General features: G+C 44.0%; 1 non-coding gene and 1 pseudogene across 1 annotated transcript; both read right to left on the bottom strand.

The window, feature by feature from the left end:
• Positions 1–1,988: 1,988 nt before the first annotated feature.
• LOC142568543 (U2 spliceosomal RNA) lies at positions 1,989–2,190 on the bottom strand (annotated as a pseudogene).
• Positions 2,191–6,479: 4,289 nt separating this feature from the next.
• LOC142568545 (U2 spliceosomal RNA) lies at positions 6,480–6,669 on the bottom strand. Its single transcript, XR_012825455.1, has one exon. It is a non-coding gene; the product is annotated as a U2 spliceosomal RNA (small nuclear RNA).

Below are 6,669 nucleotides of genomic sequence, written 5' to 3'. Positions count from 1 at the left end.
CTTCCAAAGACCGTGGAGGCCTACCGGCAGGAAACGTATACCCTGTGCTGTTATCAGCAGTTACTTTATAAGAGCTCTTTGCAAGACGTTCCAATAAAACATTGAATCCCAGCACTCAATAAAGGCGTACTCGATGATCACCGGTTCGTTGCAGAGAACACAGTTTGTCGTCCAGGGCAGAAATATTCCTTTGTGGGCAATCCATGTTTTGACCAGAAGGTAAATGTATGCAACCTAAGGAAAAATGACTTTGCATTTGGTCTCAGTAGCATCCTTTTAACTCTTTTTAGTACATCTTGTCCTTGACCTTCATTGTATATCATTGTGTACAAAGGCACTAGCAACATATCTTCAATTAAATCCTTGTAAAATGTATTTCTTGTTACTGTGCTCAGGCGCTGCAGTGAAAACTGAGCTTTTAGTATTCCAAAGGGATAGACTACCTACCGCAAGTAGCGTTTAACCCAGTAATTTAGAGGTTATGCGCTAGACACAATAAATTCAGTCAAAGCACCTTTCAAACAGACCCGGAGCATCATACACAAAAATAAATCCCTTTGGTCCCGCATGAAGACAAAACGCGAAACAATCTGTCGTAAGAACAAATGCGGCAATCCAAGGCCACCATCTTCGACAGGACGAAACAAGTTAGTTCGGCTGACCCTTTCCCAAGTGGATCAGATAAGAACGGCAAACACTTTGTGCATTTTCTGTAAATTCGCACGAGTCATCGACAAAAATTGGAGGACATACCATACTTTGGCGATTAGAAATTAACTACAAACAGTTGCCTTTGCAAACATTGATAAATTACCACCTTGCCACCTTCCAGTTTTCTCTTTTACACGTGACTTCTCGTCCTCCCAGTATTACGCGCTACTATAGTAGTGCTCCAGAGGCACAACCAAATGTTTCCAACGGGGCATGGTTCATTGTAGATTTCCAAAGGCTTGCTGTGTGACGTTCTAGCTTCCTTGCCAAAAGCCGATGCTCTTGTCCCTATTTATCTTGCAGCCGGTTTGCCTGCAATATCTAATAGCATGGCTTATCGACTCTTGTACAATTTCGTGATCTGTACAAAAGATTGCCACATCATCAGCACATGCAAACGCTTTAACATGCGACGATTCAAGATTATAACCATTAAAATTATTTCATTCCTTTTTAGAGGTGAATAGAAATGCTCTATATAAATTGCAGAGAGGGAACAATGGACAACGTTGCCTGATTGATGATCAAAGCCTAATACTATCAGTTAGATTCTTATTCACCACAATGTTTACAATGCAGTCATTGCATACCATCTTTAAGCCATCGACTATCGCAGTACCTATGTTAACATGTTCAAGTATACTAAAAAGACCTTCATGCGACACACGTTCAAATGCCTTTGCCCCCCCCCGCCCCCCTAAGTCGTGCTCCAACATATCTACCCGACTGCCGAAAATGCCATAGCACCCGAGAATACTACGGCCTACTTGCACATTTGTACAGATAGAGCGTCCTTTTATGTCTCATGTTTGGTGTGGTACAACAAGAAATTTGATGACTCTGTGCAGTCGTTTTGCCAACACTTTCGTGTAAATTTTGTAGTCGGTGTTTGTGAGCGTTATCAGACGATACGCCCCCGCAGATAGCAGCTTAACATGGTCGTCAGTTTTAGGAACCAGCACCACGTGAGCAGCAGGGAAAGACAGTGGCATTTCATTCGTTTCGTACGCTTCCGTGATGACTGCACGCTAAATGGGTGCCACTTCATCAACGTAAGCTTTGTAGAATGCGGCACCAATGCCGTCTCGCCTAGGTGTTTTCCTCAACGTTAGTTCTGTTATTGCACAAAACAGCCAAGCTGTATATGGCTAGATTCTGAAAAAAAAATTGCGTGCGTCTATCGAGCCGTGTAGATCGAGAATTTCCCCTCATAGGTGGGCTGATCCCGTAGATAGAGTAAAACCAGGCCGAGACGCGGCGGAGCTGAAGCAGGCTTTAAGCACTCCCCTTTCCCTTCCCCTAGTGCAAGGTAGCAAACCGGAGGTTTTAACTCTGGTTAACCTCCCTGACTTTCTCTCATTTGCGTCTCTCTCCCTCTCTCCCTGCAAAAATAAGTTTAATACCTTAGGTCTAAATACAAACCGTATTAGATATTAAACTTATAAGAACGGATACTACACTTTGACCCGCGTCGACCATGCCTACGTTCGCATTGCCCTCTCTTTGTCGGCGTTCCAAGCGCTTGCGTATCTCCTTTCTTTCCGCTCTCCCGTGGTGCCGGTCCCATAAGCGTGCTGCCCGCCAGGACCGCGAGGCGGAAAGAAATGCGAACCGTCCGTGTAGCCCCGATCCCGTAAACTTGGACCATTTCACCGGAGGAACAGCCAGGTTTCAGTGGCAATTCAATCAATTTGTGTGGTCTGTGTTGTGCGCGTGACCGCTTGTGGTTTTCGAATTTCCTCACAAACATTAATAATTAATAATAATCTAATCTAATCTAATAACAGATAAATAATCTATTGCAAGCAACAATTAAATCTGCGAAAGATACCTTCTTTGTTAAATTAAACAAGGACTTGAGAGAAAACCTAAAATCGTTTCGGAAATATGTAATAAAAAACCGAAAAGAAGAATAATCTATACCATCTTTATCTAGTAACTGCAAAACCGTGACACCAGACTATCAGTAGCCGGAACGCTTTAACCAGTACTTCTAAAATTGGAAACATTCTTCAAATGTTTCCAATTGTCAAATGTGAGATGCATAATTTTCATCAACTAATGTTTAGCGCCGTGAAATGTGGTCGCGCTTCAATCACACGACTACAATGAATGCCGCTGCTCAGTGCTACATTTCCGCCTCGCCTCCGCCACCTCGTGAATTGACCTTGGAGTTTCCGTCATACTCTTGATTTTATTCTCATGGTGACGTAACACGCTAGAGGGCACCACTGCAACTTCGCGGTTGTAAAAGGAGACCCCATCCGAAACAGCCACATGCCCAAAGGCAGTGGCTGTTTCGGATGGGATCTAATGAAAGAGCTTTACGAATCGTATATATAACCATCTGTTACAGTACCACACTTGTCCCATGAGCAGGCTGTTCTCCTCTAAGCAATTATACAATAAAACAGCAAGCGGTACCTAAATATCCTCACTGCAACAAACAACCATCTTTAGGAGCATAAGTACTTTGTCTAAGGAAATCATTATTTGCCGTCTTTAACGAGTTTGGCGGATCTACTTGCTTCGAGTCCCGTCGAGTGAACTGGGCCGACCTCGGCGATAGTGTAGCAGTACAGTGAGCCAATCCTCGAGATATTGTAATAAAAATTGCGCCCATCATAAATATGGTGCAATGAGAACAAGGTTGACCCTGGAGAGAGTGTTATCTGCGGGAGTCACGTGACCCTTGTGGTGCGGTGGGGCTCCGCCTATACAGGGTGGATCGCGTAACCGGAACCAAGGATTTAAGAAGTGTTTAACCGAGCTGAATGAAACCAAAGACATGATTTGTAGTCACTTGGCTCTCTTTAAGGTGTTTTTATATTGCGCTTAATTAGTTAATTACTTAATATATATTATGCATTTTTTAATCTTCACTTTAGGGCCAAGTGTGTTCCCTTACGTTGAAGATGGCATTCGAAAACCACCAATCTAATTTTTTGTGGCAACGTGCACGCAGCGTGGCCATTTTTTTTTCGGCGTTTAAGAAAAGCCCGTGTAATACGAAGTAATACCACGTGACAGCGTTTATGCGCTGTCGTATTGCAGCGCGTTCAACCGCGCTTCGTACAAAAGAACTGTACGCGCGGACCGGAAGCGAGCGGCCGCGGCCTTAGGAATCGGTTTGAGATTGCGTGAGCGTCTTTGAATATGGCACACGGATAGGAAGCACCGTCGTCTCTGATAGGCGATAGGTCGACGCACGGCTTATATATACATATTTCAATCGAATTTATTTGAAACCTTAAAAGATAGCGTCGCGAAACGTTGAATCAGACAAGTGCGTCAGTTCTGCTTAACCAATTTTTTTATCGCAAGAGTGCTTGAAGATTGCTATTGCCCCTACGCCGTGGGTCGTCCCGGCACTGCACTCGCGCCCGAAGAGAAGTGACTTTAAAGAACTGGAAAAAAATTCCCGCCGGACACATTTCTATGATAATACCGATGTTAGTACGATTACCATTGAAGCAATGTGGCGACAAACTGCATTGCCACCGCCGGGACCCGTCATGTTTGATGCGTGCATACTGCCTGCCTGCTCTCTCGTGCTTCCTTCGGGGCGGACTGCGCCATCTAGCAGCGCGGCCGCGAATCTGTGCGTGGCGCATGTGTAAATACAGACCAGAATTTCCACTGCCTGCAAGTGGTTTTGGCACGTAAAACCCCATAATTTAATTTTAAATGCTTTCAACAAAATTTTCTCGTGTTGAGCACACGTTGACATCAGCATGTGTTACCGCCATCCATGTCTTCTAAAGACCGTGGAGGCCTACCGGCAGGAAACCTATACCCTGTGCTGTTATCAGCAGTTGCTTTATAAGAGCTCTTTGCAAGACGTTCCAATAAAATATTGAATCCCAGTACTCAATAAAGGCGTACTCGATTATCACCGTTTCGGTGCAAAGAACACAGTTTGTCGTCCAGGGCACAAATATTCCTTTGTGAGCAATCCATGTCTCGACCGGAAGGGTAAATGTATGCAACCTAAAGAAAAATGACTTTGCATTTGGTCTCAGTAGCATCCTTTTAACTATCTTTAGTACATCTTGTCCTGGACCTTCATTGTATATCATTGTGTACAAAGGCACTAGCAACATATCTTTAATTAAATCCTTGTAAAATGTATTTCTTGTTACTGTGCTCAGGCGCTGAAGTGAAAACTGAACTTTCAGTATTCGAAAGGGATAGACCACCTCCCGCAAGTAACGTTTAACCCCATAATTTAGAGGTTATGCACTAGACACAATAAATTCAGTCAAAGCACCTTTCAAACAGACCTGGAGCATCATACACAAAAATAAATCACTTTGGTCCCGCAAGAAGACAAAACGCGAAACAATCTGTCGTAAGAACAAATGCGGCAATCCAAGGCCACCATGTCGAACAGGACGAAACAAGTTAGTTCGGCTGACCCTTTCCCCAAGTGGATCAGATAAAAACGGCAAACAATTTGTGCATTTTCTGTAAATTCGCATGAGTCATCGACAAAAATTGGAGGACATACCATACTTCGGCGATTAGAAATTAACTACAAACAGTTGCCTTTGCAAACATTGATAAATTACCACCTTGCCACCTTCCAGTTTTCTCTTTTACACGTGACTTCTCGTCCTCCCAGTATTACGCGCTACTATAGTAGTGCTCCAGAGGCACAACCAAATGTTTCCAAGGGGGCATGGTTCATTGTAGATTTCCAAAGGCTTGCTGTGTGACGTTCTAGCTTCCTTGCCAAAAGCCGATGCTCTTGTCCCTATTTATCTTGCAGCCGGTTTGCCTGCAATATCTAATAGCATGGCTTATCGACTCTTGTACAATTTCGTGATCTGTACAAAAGATTGCCACATCATCAGCACATGCAAACGCTTTAACATGCGACGATTCAAGGTTATAACCATGAAAATTATTTCATTCCTTTTTAGAGGTGAATAGAAAGGCTCCATATAAATTGCAGAGAAGGGACAATGGACAACGTTGCCTAATTGATGATCAAAGCCTAATACTGTCAGTTAGATTCTTATTCACCACAATGTTTACAATGCAGTCATTGCATAACATCTTTAAGCCATCGACTATCGCAGTACCTATGTTTACATGTGCAAGAATACTAAGAGCTTCATGCGACACACGTTCAAATGCCTTTGCCCCCCCCCCCCCCCCTAAGTCGTGCTCCAACATATCTACCCGACTGCCGAAAATGCCATAGCACCCGAGAATACTACGGCCTACTTGCACATTTCTACAGACAGAGCGTCCTTTTATGTCTCATGTTTGTTGTGGTCCAACAAGAAATTTGATGACGCTGTGAAGTCGTTTTGCCAACACTTTCGTATAAATTTTGTAGTCCGGGTTTGTGAGCGTTATCAGATTATGCGCCCCCGCAGATAGCAGCTTAGCATGGTCGTCAGTTTTAGCAACCAGCACCACGTGAGCAGCAGGGAAAGAAAGTGGCATTTCTTTCGTTTCGTACGCTTCCGTGATGACTGCACGCTAAATGGGTGCCACTTCATCAACGTAAGCTTTGTAGAACGCGGCACCAATGCCGTCTGGCCTAGGTGTTTTCCTCAACGTTAGTTCTGTTATTGCACAAAACAGCCAAGCTGTATATGGCTAGATTCTCAAAAAAAAAAATTGCGTGCGTCTATCGAGCCGAGTAGATCGAGAATCTCCCCCCATAGGTGGGCTGATCCCGTAGATAGAGTAATACCAGGCCGATACGCAGCGGAGCTGAAGCAGGCTTTAAGCACTCCCCTTTCCCTTCCCCTAGTGCAAGGCAGCAAACCGGAGGTTTTAACTCTGGTTAACCTCCCTGACTTTCTCTCATTTGCATCTCTCTCTCTCTCTCTCTCTCACTCTCTCTGCAAAAATAAGTTTAATACCTTAGGTCTAAATACAACCCGTATTAGATATTAAACTGATAAGAACAGATGCTACACTTTGACCCGCGTCGACCAT

Source organism: Dermacentor variabilis, unplaced genomic scaffold (assembly GCF_050947875.1).
Source record: "Dermacentor variabilis isolate Ectoservices unplaced genomic scaffold, ASM5094787v1 scaffold_20, whole genome shotgun sequence".
Lineage (NCBI taxonomy): Eukaryota > Metazoa > Arthropoda > Arachnida > Ixodida > Ixodidae > Dermacentor > Dermacentor variabilis.
The sequence above is the reverse complement of the archived record's forward strand: the minus strand, read 5'-3'. Positions and strand labels throughout refer to the sequence as shown.